At 43.3% G+C, this 21,279-nt stretch overlaps 1 protein-coding gene across 1 annotated transcript in view; it reads left to right on the top strand.

Annotated features, from left to right (window-relative positions):
• The window catches only part of LOC126252478 (putative fatty acyl-CoA reductase CG5065), a 328,075-nt gene that overhangs the window by 97,772 nt on the left and 209,024 nt on the right, over nucleotides 1–21,279 (top strand). The window contains exon 2 of the mRNA XM_049953373.1: nucleotides 7,380–7,441. The gene's annotated coding sequence lies outside the window, so the exon portion shown is untranslated. The remainder of the gene's footprint in view (nucleotides 1–7,379; nucleotides 7,442–21,279) is intronic.

The raw sequence follows: 21,279 nt of genomic DNA, 5'->3' as shown, positions 1-21,279 counted from the left end.
TGCTGGCAAGAGTTCTGGCCGCTGCACTGGAAACTGAAGAAACACCAGGTGGGAGGGAGAGCGTGAAGAGGTACTGAATAGAACTGGGGAGAAAAGAAATTTGTGGATAACTTGACTAAAAGAAGGGATCGGTTGATACTACGTATTCTGAGGTACCAAGGGATCACCAATTTAGTATTGGAGGGCAGTGTGGAGGGTAAAAATTGTAGAGGGAGACCAAGAGACGATTACACTAAGCAGATTCAGAAGAATGTAGGCTGTAGTACATACTGGGAGATGAAGCAGCTTGCACAGGATAGAGTAGCATGAAGAGCTGTATGAAACCAGTCTCAGGACTGAAGACCACAACAACAACAACAACAACAACAACAGGCCGGGGTGGTCCAACCTCGTGGCGGCCGCGATTGCCGTATTTAACTCCTATGGACTACTTGTTGTGGGGTCATATGCAAAGTATAATTTACGAGACTCCTGTAGAGACAGAGGAAGAACTGCTGGCACGAGTTCTGGCCGCTGCACTGGAAACTGAAGAAACACCAGGTGGGAGGGAGAGCGTGAAGAGGTACTGAATAGAACTGGGGAGAAAAGAAATTTGTGGAAGAACTTGACTAAAAGAAGGGATCGGTTGATACTACGTATTCTGAGGTACCAAGGGATCACCAATTTAGTATTGGGGGAAAGTGGGGGGGGGGGGGAGGGAATTGTAGAGGGACACCAAGAGATGAATACATATTCAGAAGCATGTAAATCGCAATAGTTATTCGAAGATGAAGACGCTTACACGGTACAAAATAGCATGGAGACTGCATCCAACCATTCTTCGCATTGAAGGCAACAACAGCATTCATACGTACTTAGCACTTGGCTTGATGTTATAGGGTGCCACTGGGTACATATCACTATCAGCTCTGGTCCGCAGCTCTGGACTGGATAGCTGCCGTTAATTTCTGACTTGTTAAGGTCGGTGGCTGTGCCCTATCTTCGCAGGCTCCATGAAGCTATTTTTCAGCAAGATAAAGCAAGACCGCAAGATGCCCTTGGTGTCCTGAACCATCTCGATACAGGATTTGTTCAACGGTTGTTCCGGGCAGCATCTTACGTAGATCTCTCATAATTTAAAACTCCCAGCCAGAAGCTGCGGAGAGAAAGGCACACCATTACGATTTATGAGCTCTGGCATAGAGCTGAAGCAGCGAGGAATGACATAGCATTGCTTGTCACCCCGACTCAGTTTGATTCTGTTCTCAGTCAGATTGCAGCTGCCACAGGTGGTAACTCTGGGCACCAAATTTCGCACACTCCGCACCCACAAATCACGCTCAAATTTAAAATTGTTCCTACTGTACTGTGTATACACACTAGGTAAAAGTTTTTATTCTTCCTGGCGTTCATACTTTAATGAGCAGCACTGTAATATCCTTCAAATCCTCATGCTGTCTATGCGTGGCATCAGTAGCTGTTGTATAAATTATAATTTATTAATGTTTGTGCTTTGTACGCAACTAAAACGAAGGTGAGGTACTGTTTCAACGTTCCTCGCCTCACACCTTGCAGGCGTTCTTCTGAGCTACTGCGTATTGCTGTCGGGCCTTTAATGAAGAAACACTGACCACAGAATGTTATAAAAATGAGGTGAATCATTCACAGAAACAACGGCATCGGTTCAGTTTTTGCTTGCCTCGTACATCTCTCTCGGCTTGCCCTATAAACATCTGACGCAGCGCTCACCTTCTACTTTCACCGAGAAGTAAAGTCGGCTCTGCAGTGCCCTCTCGTTATAACGGTGTTTTTACAACAATAACAGGCGATCACCTGTTTCCGCTTGGCGCGTAGAAAGCCGCTTGCTTCGGGAGTTGACCACTGTCTGCCTGCTCTCTCCCCCAATCGCTTGCCATTGCACACTGTCTGCCTCCTTCAGTCAGCTTAGTACTCCAGGCATGTGGAGTGTGGAGTAGTGTTAGTATCAGGACCAAACTACCAGTCTGAAGTAATCCTATAGACCAATAAAAGTCGGCCCTTTCCAGTTCTAGACAGACACTCCAACCCTGTCACTCTGTAACCGTCCAATAGTACTGAATTGATTTATTTGCTGAGTATCCTAATTAGTTCTGATACTGAGATGAAATGTAGCGTAACATGAGAGCTTGTGAGAGGTGGGCCAGCGCCGAATCGAATCTGGGCGACAGATCAGTGACCGGGGTCTTACACCTACCAGTCTGAGTATGGATTTTAGGCGGTTTCCCAAGCTCGTTTACGCAAATTCCGCGTCGGCACCCAACTTCTGTCTTAGAGAATACGATGCACAAACATTTAAAGTACGATCATACGCAGAACAAAGCTACCTTGACGACCATGGTGTCAGAAAGGGCAACCGGCCACACAGTTCAATAAAAAATAAACTTCGCAAAATCCTGAAGAGTGGACCTCGCACTAGGCGGGATAAATCGTGGGGTAGAGAAACTGAAATGAAAAGTTTCACCCTACATCTACATCATATTCCGCAAGACACTTAACTGTGTGTGGGAGAGGGTACTTTTGTGACGACTAACTGATCCCCACTACCCTGTTCCACTCACAAGTCTTTTTATTATCTCTAATTTCTTGCATTTTCTCATCGTGGTCATTACGCGAGGTGGATGTGGGAGTAAGCAATTTGTTGTCCGACTCTTCCCGGAAATCGCTCTCTCAAAATTTCAATAGTAAACCTCTCCTTCATGCAAACGGCTCTCTTGTAACGTCTGCCAATGGAGTTTGCTGAGCTTCTCGGTAGCGCTCTCTCGCGGACTAAACGATCCCTTCACGAATACCACCGCTCCGCTCTTCGGTGGATCTTTGTGTCTCTTCTGTCAGTCCTACTGTTAAGGGTTACATATTGGTGAACAATACTCAAGAATTGGTCAAGCAGGCGTCTTGTAAGCCACTTCCTTCGTGGATGAATTACATTTCCTTAAGACTCTTCCTATGGATCTCAGTCTGACACCTGCTTTTCCCACTATTTGTTTTATAGCCCGCATCTCGTGGTCGTGCGGTAGCGTTCTCGCTTCCCACGCCCGGGTTCCCGGGTTCGATTCCCGGCGGGGTCAGGGATTTTCTCTGCCTCGTGATGGCTGGGTGTTGTGTGCTGTCCTTAGGTTAGTTAGGTTTAAGTAGTTCTAAGTTCTAGGGGACTGATGACCATAGATGTTAAGTCCCATAGTGCTCAGAGCCATTTGAGCCATTTGTTTTATATAGTCATTCCACTTCAGGTCTCTCTGGATACTCACTCTTAGATATTTTACGGCAGATATTGTTTCCAGCAATTTGTCATCAATAGTGTAGTTGTACAGTAGTGGTTTTCCGTTCCTATATATGCGCAACATGTTATTTACGTTGAAGGTCAACTGCCAGAGCCTGCACTCATCAGTCCTCTGCTAGCCATTCTGCAAACCGATACTGTCTTATGGCGTCGCTACTTTGTTATAGACAACATCATCTGTGAACGGTCTTCTACAGCATCCGACGCTTTCTACTGGATAATTTATATACATTATAAACAGTAACGGTCCTATCACACTTCCTGGGGTACTCTGGAAATTATCTTTACATCTGTCGATTTTGTTCCGTTACGCTACTAACAGAGATAATTTTCCACTGCCGCTCAGCGACCACTCAGTATTAAACCTGGTGTATACTTGCAATTGTGTGGTGTAAATCAGTCTAATGCTTTCTTGTGCAGCTTACCCCAGAACGAGTATAAAAGCAAAGGCGAGGAGAGAAAGAAATACGGAGTTTTTGTTATCCATAGTCGTTAGAAACCGGAAATTGTGACATGGTTACCCGCGAGACGTAAAAGTACGAGCCCATTTCTTTCCTCAGCGAAGTGTGTTAATGTTGTATCTGCATCGTGTGGCCAAATTCTCCACTGCCGGAGATTACTATCGATTTGTTGTCCCCTTCAATTATGTCTCAAAATGCGTGTTTTTGGTAGTACTATCTAATACACACCCTGTGAAAATCTTCAAACGCACCTGAAGAAATAAAAAGGATCTTGCAAAAAATGCATCTTATAAGCACTAGCGTCACTCAAAATTTATAGCGTAATACTGAGATTTGCGCAATAATGTCGACCTTCTGAGAGCGATGTTAGCGGTTTCCGTAGTCTGTTGAAGGAGATTAACAGAGCTTTAATATTATTTACGATCGCTTAATATATTGCGCAAAATATTGTACCTTGTTAGGCTGGTACTGCGCAACAGACGGCTGTTCCTGTCGAGACTTCATGATTGGCAGACGTGGACAACTGATATGAATACATCAGAAAAAAGAGGTGAAAGGAACCATCTGCTGATTTCATTACATATTTAATACTTGCTCAGTAAATAGTTGTTGAAACAGCCTCTTACTTCTTCGTTTCAAAAGCTTGAATTATTTATTGCTGCAGTATGCAACAGAACTACCAGCCTACCTATCCTCTCCAAAAATGAATCTTACTCACTTTAGGTTTATGGATCACTTCCGGCACAGTGGATAGTGAAATCCGTCGAGAATATAAACAGACTTGAGAAATGAGGCCTACAATGTCGTAGAGAAAGTATTTTAAGAAAGGTACCCATCACCTGTGAAGGAAGACGTAAAAAAGAAAAAAAAACACTTCGCTATGAACAAATTTTCGGAAAGAATTGAAAAAGTCACCGTAATAAAATCAGGAAGTGGATTGGACGATGTACACGAAAGCACCAGGAAGGTCACGCCTCGTGTTGTCTGTCGTTCGACCATGCCTGGACGGTCAATACCGCGGTTCGATCGCGTACGCATTGTTACTTTTTGCCAGGAAAGGAGCTCAAAAAGGGAAGTGTCCAGGACTCTCGGAGTGAACCAATGTGATGTGGTTAGGACATAGACGAGATACAGAGAGACAGGAACTGTCGATGACATGCCTCGCTCAGACCGCCCAAGGGCTACTACTGCAGTGGGTGAACGCTACCTACGGATTACGGCTCGGAGGAACCCTGTCAGCAACGCCACCATGTTGAATAATGTTTTCGTACAGTCACAGGATGTCGTTTTACGACTCAAACTGTGTGCAATAGGCTGCATGATGCGCAGCTTCACTCTCGACGTCCATGGCGAGGTCCACCTTTGCAACCACAACACCATGCAGCGCGGTACAGATGGGCCCAGCAACATGCCGAATAGACCGCTCAGGATTGACATCACGTTCTCTTCACCGATGAGTCTCGCATATGCCTTCAACCAGACAAACGTCGTAGACTTGTTTGGAGGTAACCCGGTCAAGCTGAACGCCTTAGACACACTGTCCAGCGAGTGCAGCAAGGTGGAGGTTCCCTGTTGTTTTGGGGTGGCATTATGTGGGGCGACGTACGCCGTTGGTGGTCATGGAAGGCTCCGTAACGACTGTACGATACGTGAATGCCATCCTCCGACCGATAGTGCAATCATATCGACATCATATTGGTGGGGCATTCGTCTTCATGGACGACAATTTGCGCCCCCATCGTGCACATTTTGTGAATGACTTCCTTCAGGATAACGACATCGCTCGACTAGAGTGGCCAGCATGTTCTCCAGACGTGAACATTATCGAACATGCCTATGATAGATTGAAAAGGGCTGTTTATGGACGACGTGACCCACCAACCACTCTGATTAATCTACGCCGCATCTCCGTTGAGGAGTGGGACAATCTGGAACAACAGTGCCTTGATGAACTTGTGGATAGTATGCCACAACGAATATAGGCATGCATTAATGCAAGAGGACGTGCCACTGGGTATTAGAGGTACAGGTGTGTACAGCAATCTGGACCACCACCTCTGAAGGTCTCGCTGTATGGTGGTACAACATGCAATGTGTGGTTTTCATGAGCAATAAAAACGGCGGAAATGATGTTTATGTTGATCTCTATTCCAGTTTTCTGTACATGTTCCGGAACACTCTAAACCGAGGTGATGCAAAGCTTTTTTGATGTGTATATATTTCCTTCGGAAGAAGACTTTTTTATTAAATTTGAAATCATGGTAAAGGGGTTTTAATAAACTTTCCAGTTTGCAACTGAATGGCCGTTTACGATTTCTACAAGGAAATTTCGTTCTATGGTTGCTGCTCCAGCAGTGTTAAAAATTTTAAAACGTCTACATATTCGTTCCATCTTTCAACTTCTTCTTGTTTGCCGAGTACTGGCTGCATTTCTGATCTCTTGATATTCGTGCAGTTACTTTTCTTTTCTCCAAAGGTCTAATTTTCGTAATGGGGGGGGGGGGTTTCTATGTTTCCCGAACATTAAATAAAATTTATGAAAAATCTGTTGTTGGCGACTCTATTCTTTTCGCAGCTTAGTTTAGGATAAGATGAAAGCAACAGACGTGGAAGACAATGCAGAGTATTGAGGCGAGGATAACAAAGGTGCAGCTGTTTAGACTTCTGAACCCATGAAGCTTACTTCTCTTAACCCAAAAGTCAGCCACGCAACTCAACGGCATGGGCGTTTTTGGAAGTCTACGTCGCACATACTCTAACGAATGCTGCCAAAATCCCTGACATGACTGAAACATTCAAACTGCTGAAAAGACAGCAAAAATAAAAAAAATTCAGTATTTACTGTGTACCCGATTGCACGTTACCGTTGTTTTACTTCGTGTTTATTTAATCATTTTTCATTTGTATTTGGGTGCATGACTTCCTCCTGATCACTAATTATGTAAGTGAATACATATTATGTCATAACAACAACACAGATACCTCTTTCCTCCTTTTTTGAAAGTATGCGGGCAACAGTAATGTAGATTTGTTGTTTTTATCTGGTGGATATATTATTATACTAATTTCGTAGAGCTGGACATAGTGCATGTTAAATAGATGTCGACGCAGAAAACAGATGAAACATGAAAAAGCAAAAGTGTTTAGAGTAGTTATGGAGATCTGACTTGCCTTTTTTTATCCCGGGAGTGCGCTAAGCCTGAATACTCACTGCACACAGTTTTTCTATTACCATGTGATAAGATACTTCATGTCTGCCTCCATTTACATTAACAGAAAAATTAATGCCTTCGATTCCCGTTTGTGCGCCATCGTTCTCACGGCTGACTCATTATTCAGACAGTGTTACATAATGAGAATGAGATTTTCTCTCTGCAGCGGAATGTGCGCTGATATGAAGCTTCTACTACTAAACACACTAAATCTGTGTGCCAGACCGAGAATCGAACTCGGGACCTTTGCCTTTCGCGGGCAGGTACTCTACCGACTGAGCTCCCCAAGCACGACTCACGACCCGTCCTCACAACTTCAATTCTCCAAGTACCTCTTCTCGTACCTTCCAAACTTCACAGAAGCTACAAAGGTCTGAAGCGTCAAATGAAATGAAATTGCTTTCTTTACAGAAGTTCGCAGTTGAGGGAGAAGAAGTTGGACTTCAGAATTGGCTCTTGTCTCAGCATTTGAGGTGAGTGTAATGGAATAATTGCTAATAATCTATCTTTATATTAGTGACATTCTATAAATAAAGTTATAGTGTTAACGTTGTGTCCTGTTGCCTACTATTGATGCGGCCTGGTTACTGTGTTTAGAAGAGACGTATTTAAAGATAAACCATCTTTTCCAAATAGTCCTACATTTATGAATACACATTACTGGAGCTTTAAACGATTTTTCTACGTAACGAAAACGTTTTTTCTACCTCTTCGGCTGCTTTTTTTTTACTTGCAAAAACGATCGCCGTAGTCCATGTAGTATTTATTACTACGGGTGTACAGTCTTACGGCTCTCCTTCGCGGTAAACTTCATTCATTATTCTTTCTTTGGTGCAGACAAACGACAGTGTTTTTATAGACAATCGTTGTCGAATTCTGAACACATTTGGTACAAAATATTCGACGATTTAACATCTTGACGTTCCACTTAAAACACATAAAATCGCGTAAGTGCTTTAGTTATCTTTCGCCACTTACATATGAATAAAATATGTAGATTTTTCTTCTATTTAATGTGTTTATTGTTAATCTGTATTAACTGCATGCACACCACTAAGCGTAATTTAATCCTAAACAGGTTACCTAGTGTGATAATGCATTATTTTTCCGCATGCTATTACTAACGCCCCGTAACTGAAAAGTTAGCTTAAAACAGGTCTGTAAGACGATTTTTCCACTCACACACACCAGGAGATTTCTAGAATTTCGCTCGCATTCAATGCCCAAGTGTAGCTCACTACGAACTTTTCTCGTCGTTACAGCGAAGACACATCTGCAAATACCTGTGCTAAAATACTTTTTTGTCCAGTTCCTATTCAGTTATATTGATAGCTCGTATACGATGCATTGCATATATATACCAGTTTCCACAAGTCAAGCACAAAAATCACACAAATAACTGTAACTCGAAATCTGTATGGCGAAAATAATTCAAGATGTACAACGGATGATACGTGTAAAGGTACCATATCTAATGAGGGCCAAGTTCTTTGCGAGATGGACACTCCTTGGGATTTGTAGAGCAGACATCAAGAGTTATACAATTTATACAATTTGAGCACCCTTACTTTTGGGGGTAGTCAATTAAATGAGTTTCGTGGTTCGCGTCGCGAGTGGGGATAGGCAAAATTTTGAGGAATAAAGTTTGTAACATCAGCGGGACATAATGTAGTGCGGGGCTGTTTGTGAATTACTAATATGGCGTCGAGTTCTCACAAGGAAATCACAGTTGTTGTCTTCAGTCCTGAGACTGGTCTGACGCAGCTCTGGAAATCACAGTGTGCATCATAAATATATTCCAATTAGAAACATCGACACTGCAATTGTCAAAAACAACAACGTGGTGCTGGTGACAGTTCAGTCACGAGAAACATCAACGCACCAAACGATATAGTGACACTATGTAACGCCTCCGTTCAACCAAGGGAGCCGTCGGGAACACGTACATCACATTTGGTTGATGGTAACCCCATTGCGCGATTGCTGAAATGACGAGGATGCCAACCACAAACGGCTTTAAGCACTATGGGACTTAACATCTGAGGTCATCAGTGCCCTAGACTTAGAACTACTTAAACCTAACTAACCTAAGGACATCGCACACATCCATGCCTGAGGCAGGATTCGAACCTGCTACCGTAGCAGCCGCGTGGTTCCGGACTGGAGCACCTAGAACCGATCGACTACAGCGGTCGGCGTGCCAAGCACATCTTCTTTGTTTGCCTGAACAGACTCGATACTAAAAGTCAACTAGTTCTACTACATCTGGTCAACATGATGCCCTCTAACAAATTCCACAGCCGTACTGCTATTCCTAAAAGAGTTTAGAGCATATCGCCTATTAAAATGCTTTACATTGAGTGCATACCAACTGTTAATATGATGAAATTGTATTTTATTGTTTTAAATCGACGTTGATACACAGTGTATTAAATACGTACGTGTACATGAAAGAGATGTATGTCAGTGTATAAAATGACCGTATCAGTTTCTCTTAGCACGAGCAATGTTGACATAATGTCGCAGTGTCTCAAAGTACGTTCGCGTGTTCGTGTCCTTCTCAGGCATCAGTGTGGGCTTTCAATGTGTTATTGCTACGTAATTACTTAATAATGGCAGAATGCGAAAGAACGTACGATGTCAAAAAGAGTGTAGTGTATCCTGTGGCAGCCGTGGTCGCACGCGAGGCATGTCATAATGTCACTGAATCTCGTAGCGCAGGGCCGCTCAGGGTGTTTGCATCAGCACACAGCGCATTTCAGAGTAGCGAAGGCGGCTACGCTATGTTGACAGCGGTGCAAACCCCCGCTCCTCGACTTTCTCTTCCCTTAAGCTTTTCTCTCTCGCTCCGCGTGTCTCAACCTCTTCCAAAACTTCACCTCTGTTTTCTTCATCATTGCCAAATGTTTATGTGCAGTGGGCGGAGAGTTTAGTTTGGTGGGACACGATTACCAGTCCAAAAGAGATCTAAATAATAATAATAACTTTAAATTTGATTTCAACAGAAAATTATCTCTTCTATTTTTTTCTTTTCTTATTTGCAATTATTCTACTAAGATTCGGACAAAGGGATTGACTTAAATCAATAATTGGAGTAATTTTTAAATTACAATTAAAAATATTTGCACGTAGTCTGCCTTTAGTACAAGACAAAACAGCAAAAAACATTTCACATACATATTTGGAACCAAACATAGAAATAATCTTCGCTGCTTCTCTGTGCAGCTTAGAAAATTCTTCCTTCGACAAATGCTGGCAGAATTCGAGCAAACCTTTGGTATTGTAAAATAAGTCCTTTCGGTGATCATATGTTTGCAAATCGATTAGTTCCAAGTATAAATCGGGAGGCGCATTTTCAATTGCTATCGAAAAGGGCTTTAGAAACACAAGTATTGGCTGCAAGTTACTAATTCCTGTAACAAAAAGAAATGCAAATGTTAATAAATGAATGTAAAGCATAAACTTTCTCTCGAGTACTAAGAGGCAACAGGTTGTAATCAACAGGTACTGTGGATAACTGTTTTTAATGTAATCTAACAGTTGTACATTTATCAAAATCGACTTGTCTGCCGTTAGTGATACAGCGGTACATTGTCTGGCATCGGTCGCTAAACTCATTTTCAAGGAATTGTAGCATCTCGACGTATATTTCAAAGCGCGCACCTTCCCGCATAGTCGCTGTCAAACAAAACCATAGTAACGTTTTGAATACAGCAGTTTTAAAGGACGGGTTGCTTTATTAAAGGCAAAATTTTTTCTCCGAAAGGTTGTTTTTAAGGAGCTGAATTTTATGTTGGAAAGCTTTTATTTTATCGACCATATCACTGATGAGTTTTTTTTTTTCGTTTTGGAGTTTCAGGTTATTTAGGAGAGCCATAAGGTCTTCTAAAAATCCGCTATGGTATATGCATTGATTGAGTTTCGTTATACGGGCACTACGCTGTGGCCTAAGGCAAATTTCCGTGTCTATTCTTTCACTTATAACATCAAATAAGTATGACTACAAATGAATATGACGTCAGTAAATATAAGAATAAAAGAGAGAAACAATAATGTAAGATCTTTGAGAGAGAGAGAGAGAGAGAGAGAGAGAGAGAGAGAGAGAGAGAGAGAAACGGGCGGGAGGAGGGAAGGAGGGAGGGAGCAAATGGGGGAGCGATTTGGGAATGTTAAATTGCAACAACATATTGTTGTCTGACTACACTGCATGTGATTATGTGAGCCGGCCGAAGTGGCCGTGCGGTTCTAGGCGCTGCAGTCTGGAACCGCGTGACCGCTACGGTCGCAGGTTCGAATCCTGCCTCGGGCATGGATGTGTGTGATGTCCTTAGGTTAGTTAGGTTTAACTAGTTCTAAGTTCTAGGGGAGTAATGACCACAGAAGTTGAGTCCCATAGTGCTCAGAGCCATTTTTGTAATTATGAGTGTGTTTTTGTTTGGATAATGTATACATGAATTTTCATCACACTATGACGTTGTCATCTGTTCCGACATCTCCCATATCTTATTATACCTACTATATGCATCAGGTTATGCATAACTTCTCCGAAAAGATTCGCAGAGAGAGAATTAAGAATTTGTGGTAAGGACTATGGGACCAAACTGCTGAGGTCATCGGTCCCTAGGCTTACACACTACTTAACCTAACTTACATTAAGGTCAACAGAAACACACATGCCCGTGGGAAGGACTCGAACATCCGACGAGGGGAGCCACGCGAGCCGTGACAAGACGCCTCAGACGGCACAGCTACCCGGCGCGGCAAGATTCGGAGAATTAAATAAAAAGGAACAACATAGGCAACACTGTTCCACTGTGCTAGAACATTGCACTTGCTTTAAGCGCTTCCTCAAAGCATTTTATACCTATTGTACACGGTGTCCCCCCTCCCACCCCCGCCCCCACCCCCCTGCAATGAACCAAGGACCTTGCTGTTGGTGGGGAGGCTTGCATCCCTCAGCGATACACATAGCCGTACCGTAGGTGCAACCACAACGGAGGGGTATCTGTTGAGAGGCCAGACAAATATGTGGTTCCCGAAGAGGGGCAGCAGCCTTTTCAGTAGTTGCAGGGGCAACAGTCTGGATGATTGACTGACCTGGCCTTGTAACATTAACCAAAACGGCCTTGCTGTGCTGGTACTGCGAACGGCTGAAAGCAAGGGGAAACTACAGCCGTACTTTTTCCCGAGGGCATGCAGCTTTACTGAATGGTTAAATGATGATGGCGTCCTCTTGGGTAAAATATTCCGGAGGTAAATAGTCCCCCATTCGGATCTCCGGTCGGGGCTACTCAGGAGGACGTCGTCATCAGGAGAAAGAAAACTGGCGTTCTACGGATTGGAGCGTGGAATGTCAGATCCCTTAATCGGGCAGGTAGGTTAGAAAATTTAAAAAGTGAAATTGATAGGTTAAATTTATATATAGTGGGAATCAGTGAAGTTCGATGGCAGAAGGTTCAAATGGTTCAAATGGCTCTGAGCACTATGGGACTCGACTGCTGTGGTTATCAGTCCCCTAGAACTTAGAACTACTTAAACCTAACTAACCTAAGGACATCACACACATCCATGCCCGAGGCAGGATTCGAACCTGCGACCGTAGCAGTCGCACGGTTCCGGACTGCGCGCCTAGAACCGCGAGACTACCGCGGCCGGCTGATGGCAGAAGGAAAAAGACGTCTGATCAGGTGAATACGGGGCTAAAAATACAAAATCAAGCAGGGGTAATGCAGGAGTAGGTTTAATAATGACTAAAAATATAGGAGTGCGGGTAAGCTACTACGAACAGCATAGTGAACGCATTATTGTAGCCAAGATAGACACTAAGCCCACACCTACCACAGTAGTATAAGTTTATATGCCAACTAGCTCCGCAGATGATGAAGACATTGAAGAAATATACACTACTGGCCATTAAAATTGCTACACCAAGAAGAAATGCAGATGATAAACGGGTATTCAACGGACAAATATATCATACTATAACTGAAATGTAATTACAATTTCACACAATTTGGGTGCATAGATCCTGAGAAAACAGCACCCATAACAACCACCTCTGGCTGTTATAACGGCCTTGATACGCCTGGGCATTGAGTCAAACAGAGCTTGGATGGCGTGTACAGGTACAGCTGCCCATGCAGCTTCAACACAATACCACAGTTCATCAAGAGTAGTGACTGGCGTATTGTGACGAGCCAGTTGCTCGGCCACCAATGAGCAAACGTTTTCTGTTGCTGAGAGATCTGCAGAATGTGCTGGCCAGGGCAGCAGTCGAGCATTTTCTGTATCCAGAAAGGCCCGTACAGGACCTGCAACATGTGGTCGTGCATTATCTTGTTGAAATGTAGGGTTTCGCAGGGATAAAATGAAGGGTAGAGCCACGGGTCGTAACACATCTGAAATGTAACGTCCACTGTTCAAAGTGCCGTCAATGCGAACAAGAGGTGACCGAGACGTGTAACCAGTGGTACCCCATACCATCACGCCGGGTGATACGACAGTATGGCGATGACGAATACACGCTTCCAATGTGCGTTCACCGCGATGTCGCCTAACACGGATGCGACAATCATGATGCTGTAAACAGAACCTGGATTCATCCGAAAAAATGACGTTTTGCCATTCGTGCACCCAGGTTCATCGTTGAGTACACCATCGCAGGCGCTCCGGTCTGTGATGCAGCGTCAAGAGCAACCGCAGCCATGGTCTCCGAGCTCATAGTCCATGCTGCTGCAAACGTCGTCGAACTGTTCGTGCAGATGGTTGTTGTCTTGCGAACGTCCCCATCTGTTGACTCAGGGATCGAGACGTGGCTGCACGAGCCGTTACAACCATGCGGATAAGATGCCTGTCATCTCGAGTGCTAGTGATACGAGGCCATTGGGATCCAGCATGGCGTTCCGTATTACCCTCCTGAACCCACCGATTTCATATTCTGCTAACAGTCATTAGATCTCGACCAACGCGAGCAGCAATGTCGCGATACGATAAACCGCAATCGCGATAGGCTACAATCCGACCTTTATCAAAGTCGGAAACGACATGGTACACATTTCTCCTCCTTACACGAGGCATCACAACAACGTTTCACCAGGCAACGCCGGTCAACTGCTGTTTGTGTACGAGCGGTTGGAAACTTTCCTCATGTCAGCACGTTGTAGGTGTCGCCACCGGCACCAACCTTGTTTGAATGCTCTGCAAGGCTAATCATTTGCATATCACAGCATCTTCTCCCTGTCGGTTAAATTTCGCGTCTGTAGCACGTCATCTTCGTGGTGTAGCAATTTTAATGGCCAGTAGTGTACGATGAGATAAAAGAAATTATTCATACATTGAAGGGGGACGAAAATTTAATAGTCATGGGGGACTGGAATTCGACATTAGGAAAAGGAAGAGAAGGTGGATATGGAATGTGGGTAAGGAATTAAAGAGGAAGCCGCCTGGTAGAATTTTGCACTCAGTATAACTTAACCATAGCTAATATTTGGTACAAGAATCATGAAAGAAGGTTGTATTCGTGGAAGAGACCTGGAGACATTGGAAGGTTTCAGATAGATTATATAATTGTAAGACAGAGATTTAGGAACCAGGTTTTAAATTGCAAGACATTTCCAGGGTCAGATGCGGACTCTGAGCACAATCTATTGGTTATGAACTGTAGATTAAAACTGAAGAAACTATAAAAAAGTGGGAATTTAAGGAGATGGGACCGGGATAAACTGAAAGAACCAGAGGTCGTAGAGAGTTTCAGAGACAGTATTAGGGAACAATTGACAAGTACAGGAGAAAGAAATACAGTAGAAGAAGAATTGTCAGCTTTGAGACATGAAACAGTGAAGGCAGCAGAGGATCACGTAGGTAAAAAGACGAGAGCTAGTAGAAATCCATGGGTAACAATAGTGATATTAAATTTAATTGATGAAAAGAGAGAAAATAACAATGCAGTAAATGAAGCTGGCAAAAAGGAATACAAACGTCTCAAAAATGAGATAGACAGCAAGCGCAAAATGGCTAAGCAGGGATGTCTAGGGGACAAAGGGAAGGGTGTAGAAGCATATATCACTGGGGGCAAAATAAATACTGGCTACAGGAAAATTTAAGAGACTTTTCGAGAAAAGAGAAACACTTGTATGAATATCAAGACAAGTGCTCAAATGGAAACACAGTTCTAAGCAAAGAGGGGCAAGCAGAAAAATGGATGGAGTATATAGAGGGCCTGTACAATAGCGATGCCCTTGAGGGCAGTATTATGGAAATGGAAGAGCACGTAGATGAAGATGAAAAGGGAGATATGATACTGCGTGAAGAGTTTGACAGAGCACTGAAAGACCTAAGTCGAAACAAGGCCCCGGGAGTAGACTACATTCTATTAGAACTACTGATAGCCTTGGGAGAGCCAACCTGACAAAACTCTACCTTCTGGTGAGCAAGGTGTATGAGACAGACGAAATACCCTCAGACTTCATGAAGAATATAATAATTCCAATCCCAAAGAAAACAAGTGTTGACAGATGTGAAAATTACCGAACTATCAGTTTAATAAGTCACAGCTGCAAAATACTAACGCGAATTCTTTACAGACCAATGGAAAAACTGGTAGAAGCCGACCTCGGGGAAGATCAGTTTGGATTCCGTAGAAATGTTGGAACATGTGAGGCAATACTGACCCTACGACTTTTCTTAGAAGACAGCATTTGTAGACTTAGAGAAAGCTTTTGACAATGTTGATTGGAATACTTTCTTTAAAATTCTGAAGGTGGCAAGAGTAAAATACAGGGAGCGAAAGGCTATTTACAATTTGTACAGAAACCAGATGGCAGTTATAAGAGTCGAGGGGCATGAAAGGGAAGCAGTGGTTGGGAAGGTAGTGAGACAGGGTTGTAGCCTATCCCCGATGTTATTTAATCTGTATATTGAGCGAGCAGTAAAGGAAACAAAAGAAAAATTCGGAGTAGGAATTAAAATCCATAGAGAAGAAATAAAAACTTTGAGGTTCGCCGATGACATTGTAATTGTCAGAGACAGCAAAGAACCTGGAAGAGCACTTGAACGGAATGAACAGTGTCTTGAAAGAAGGATATAAGATGAACATCAACAAAAGCAAAACGAGTATAATGGAATGTAGTCAAATTAAATCAGGTGATGCTGAGGGAATTAGATTAGGAAATGAGACATTTAAAGTAGTAGATGAGTTTTGTATCTGGGGAGCAAAATAACTGATTATGGTCGAAGTAGAGAGGATATAAAAGCTACGCGAGGTTCGAGGCGCCATGTCACTGATTGCGCGGCCCCTCCCACCGGAGGTTCGAATCCTCCCTCGGGCATGGGTGTGTGTGGTCTTGTTAGCATAAGTACTGTGTAAGTCTAGGGACGATGACCTCAGCAATTTGGTCCCTTAGGAATTCACACACACACACACACACACACACACACACACACACACACACACACAGGATGTAAAATATAGACTAGCAATAGCAAGGAAAGCGTTTCTGAAGAAGAGAAATTTGTTAACATCGAGCATAGGTTTAAGTGTCAGGAAGTCTTTCCTGAAAGCATTTGTTGCAGTGTATCCATGTATGGAAGTGAAACATGCACGATAAGTAGTTTGGACAAGAAGAGAATAGAAGCTTTCGAAATGTGGTGCTACAGAAGAATGCTGAAGATTAGAGGGGTTGATCCTGTAACTAATGAGGAGGTACTGAACAGAATTGGGGAGAAGAGGAATTTGTGGCACAACTTGACTAGAAGAAGGGATTGGTTGGTAGAACATGTTCTGAGCCATCAAGGAATGTCCAGTTTAATATTGGAGGGGAGCGTCGAGGGCAAAAACAGTAGAGGGAGACCAAGAGATGAATACACTAAGCAGATTCAGAAGGATGTAGGTTGCAGTAGGTACTGGGAGATGAAGAAGCTTTCACATGATAGAGAAGCATGGAGAGCTGCATCAAACCAGTCTCTGGACTGAAGACCTCAACAACAACAACATCATACACGGTGGTACAGAGAAACTTGAAGCCTTGAAAGTGGTGTTGGTCAGCCCTGTAGATATTCAGTAAATGGTGGCGGGAGGGTGGGGGCGGCAACGGTGGGAGGGGGTGGCGGGGAAGCCAGATCGTCGAGTAGTAATAGACATTTAGATGTAATGCAGCCGTTTGGCGGTGTGAAGCGTGCGGTCACCGTTGAGTGCATGTTAACACGATGGCGACAGTGTGACAGCTGCACCGGTAGTGTTTCGGCACCACTATGAGATCCTGCCCTACGGTCAAGTTCCTTCTTCACACGAATTACGCGATAAGTCATACAAATCTGATGGCTGTAAATTCAACTACATACTTAGGGATTACAGTTACAACTATCCTAAATTGGAACGATCACATAGATAATATTGTTGATAGCCAAACCAAAGACTGCGATTCACTGGCAGAACACTTAGAAGGTGCAACAGATCTACTGAAGAGACTGCTTACACCACGCTTGACCGCCCTGTTCTGGAGTATTGCTGTGCAGTGTGGGATCCGCATCAGATGGGACTGACGGATGACATCGAAAAAGTACAAGGAAGGGCAGTTCGTTTTGTATTATCGCGAAATTGGGGGTATAGTGTCACAGACATGATACATGAATTGGAGTGGCAATCATTAAAACATAGACGTTTTTCGTTGCGACGGGATCTTCTCATGAAATTTCAATCACCAGTTTACTCCTCCTATTGCGAAAACAATCTGTCGGCACCCATCTACATAGGGAGAAATGATCATCACGATAAAATAAGAGAAATCAGGGCTCGCACAGAAAAATTTAAGTGCTCGTTTTTCCCGCGTGCCGTTCGAGAGTGGAACGGTAGAGAGACAGCTTGAAGGTGGTTCATTGAACCCCCTGCCAGGAACTTTATTGTGAATAGTAATCACGTAGATGTAGAAATCAAAACGTGGGTTTGTGACTTCTAAGAGACTAGTTCGGCTTTGGGTAGAGAAAAGAGCCCTAGTTTGCTTGTGTATCGTCTGTATGTGCCGCAGAAAACATTGATGCTGCAGTGGTAAGTATTCCTGTTAGTTCGTGAGAAAAATTGCCTCACCTTTGGAGCTTGGACATCGGAACGTGCAAACAATTCAATTCCATTATTACAAGCTTCATACTGTTCAAAAACTGAAACATAAGGATTCTATATTATGAGTACCATTTTGTGAAAACATGTTGGTTAAAATCAATGAGGACGCTAAGTTCACTGAAATTTTCTGAGGTCAAATGAAGGCCATTTTCACCAGGGCGGATGCGTGAATAAGCAGAAAATGCATTACCGGGCTCGAACAAATCCTGCTACCCTTCACCAGCGTCCTTCGCATAGTGCTAAAGTTAGAATTGGGTGTGCAGTATCGTGTCGTGGAGTGATAGGCACTTAGTTTCTTTGAAGATGGACCCTCCGCTGTCAGTGTGACATCGCAACGTTTTGTCGACATGACAGAGACGTTCTTTACTCCACAGCTCCAGTCAATTTCGAATACTGGCATCCAGCGCAACTGGTTCAACAAGACGTAGTCAACTCATACTGTCAGACTGCCTATGTCTGCAGTCTAATGTTCGTTTGGGGCTCACATAACCTCAAGGAAGGCTGACATCGTTTGACCGCGCCGATGTTCAGACCCCTCAGTCTGTGACTGTGCCGCCTTAGAAAAACAAACCTTGCCCATCTCGAGACTGAGATTGAAGGAAACAGCCAACAAGCCCGAGGATACATTCTGCCGCACTGTGCAAATTCTTCATAATCCACGTACTGAATGTACATTGCGAAATTGGGTGACACTTGAATTTTCACTTATCCTGAGGCGACAAGAACAGTATTTAATCAAAGTTATTGATTTATCTTTGCGCTCTCTGACAGGTATATGTAAAATCGCTTGGCTAGGAGAGATTTGTACCACTAGTGAAACAATTTAGGTCCAATCCCCCTGTTCCAACCAGGGATACATAGCGAACTTTTCAACCAGGGATAACAGCGAACTATCCGTTGACTGTAAAAGTACTTTTAGAATTCCCAGCCTAGTTTCAACTAGTAGGCATCTGATCAGAAGTTCTCCGAGCACCGGGTACTTCCATACAGATTAGAACAGAACGGGCGAAACCAAATATAGGAGATCGAAAGCAGGCTGTTGGCAGTACAGTTGCTCGATTTGCTTTTAGTGCACCATTTGCCCGTTTTACAAAATCGTGACTAATCAGAAATGTAATCAATTATACAATATGCTTCATTAAAGAATTTTAAATAATATTCTGTATAATAATCTTGTTGTCTTTCTCGGTGAGTTAAGCTACGATGAAGTTCTACGGTTTCCAGCCAGGTGAATTCATCGAAATGGTACGACGTTTCGATGCGTGTTATTCGTACCATCTTCAACATCATACCATTTCGACGAACGTGCCCGGACGTAAATCCGAGTATTTTATATTAGCGATGTGCTGGACTATTTCATGAGCTGCAGCCATCGCTTAATCATTACTTGAGCAAGTGTAGGGCGAGTAGAAAGAACCACGTTATGGACAGCGACAACAGAGAAAAAATCACTAACACAAGTAAGATGCCTGGAGCAAGCTGCGTATCATCCCGTAAGCCGAAAAATCTAATGATTACGGCGCGTACGACTTAAGAGTACGGCCGTCTCTAGTACTGTGACGATGATTATCTGCGCGACGTCGGCCACAATGTTTTCAATAGTGTTTCTCCGGTTTTTTTTTTCCAAGAGTAAGTATTCTCGTTCCACAAGGGGTCAAGCCTATTTTCCACAGCTAGTACAGAATTTTGCAGGACTACCACACACTCAGTGAATTTACTTTAGTGTCCCTTTTTGGTCGGATGGGAGAGAACTTCTCACACATATTCTGCAGTCTGAGCACTGGGGTGCTCAATCGTGCCTGGTCTTTCAGGTCATGCAAATATCCTGAGTCATTATGGAACGATCAAGATAGGATTTGTTTCTTCGGAGATCTGACCTATTGTGCGGAACTGTTCGTTTTCCCTTTCTCCAAAACTGTCCACCAGGATCAAGCCGTTACTACTCCTGCTGATTTTTGTTCAGCCGCATTATATGATGTCATTTCATCCCCTGCTTAATCAATTCAGATTTAAAGAAATTAATCTACATTTCATTCCCCATCACTGTGCTCGATGTTTGCCAGAAACACTTTCGTCGGCGTGTACTCGCCTGTCTAGATGGAGGTCCCCTTTTAACCTAATATGGATATAAACGTCTGCCGTCGCAAAGGATGTAGAAAAAAAAGTTAGTACCTCGGCACCAAAGTCGAATATTTTACAATATTTCATTGTGCAGAATAATAGCAGACATTACTCTGATGAGTTGTCCAACATACTTCCCAACAAAATAAAATTCTCGAGAAACGTTTTGCGCCACCTAAATATTTGCGAACGTATGTGGGCTTAAAATTAGTTGGAACAGTAAATGAAAGAATAAGCCTTGTTGTTGTTGTTGTGGTCTTCAGTCCTGAGACTGGTTTGAAGCAGCTCTCCAAGTTACTCTATCCTGTGCAACTTCTTCATCTCCCTGTACCTACTGCAACCTACATCCTTCTGAATCTGTTTAGTGTATTCATCTCTTGGTCTCCCTCTACGATTTTTACCCACCACGCTGCCCTCCAATGCTAAATTTGTGATCCCTTGATGCCTCAAAACATGTCCTACCAACCGATCCCTTCTTCTACTCAAGTTGTGCCACAAACTTCTCTTCTCCCCAATCCTATTCAATACCTCCTCATTAGTTACGTGATCTACCTACCTTATCTTCAGCATTCTTCTGTAGCACCACATTTCGAAAGCTTCTATTCTCTTCTTGTCCAAACTGGTTATCGTCCATGTTTTACTTCCATACATGGCTACACTCCATACAAATACTTTCAGAAACGACTTCCTGACACTTAAATCTATACTCGTTGTTAACAAATTTCTGTTCTTCAGAAACGCTTTCCTTGCCATTGCCAGTCTACATTTTATATCCTCTCTACTTCGACCATCATCAGTTATTTTGCTCCCCAAATAGCAAAACTCCTTTACTACTTTAAGTGTCTCATTTCCTAATCTAATCCCCTCAGCATCACCCGATTTAATTCGAATACATTCCATTATCCTCGTTTTGCTTTTGTTGATGTTCATCTTATATCCTCCTTTCAAGACACTGTCCATTCCGTTCAACTGCTCTTCCAAGTCCTTTGCTGTCTCTGATCCTTTGCTGTCTCTGACAGAATTACAGCCGGCCGCGGTGGTCTAGCGGTTCTGGCGCTGCAGTCCGGAGCCGCGGGA

The sequence above is a fragment of the Schistocerca nitens genome, chromosome 4 (assembly GCF_023898315.1).
Source record: "Schistocerca nitens isolate TAMUIC-IGC-003100 chromosome 4, iqSchNite1.1, whole genome shotgun sequence".
NCBI lineage: Eukaryota > Metazoa > Arthropoda > Insecta > Orthoptera > Acrididae > Schistocerca > Schistocerca nitens.
This window is presented reverse-complemented; position numbering and strand designations above follow the sequence as displayed.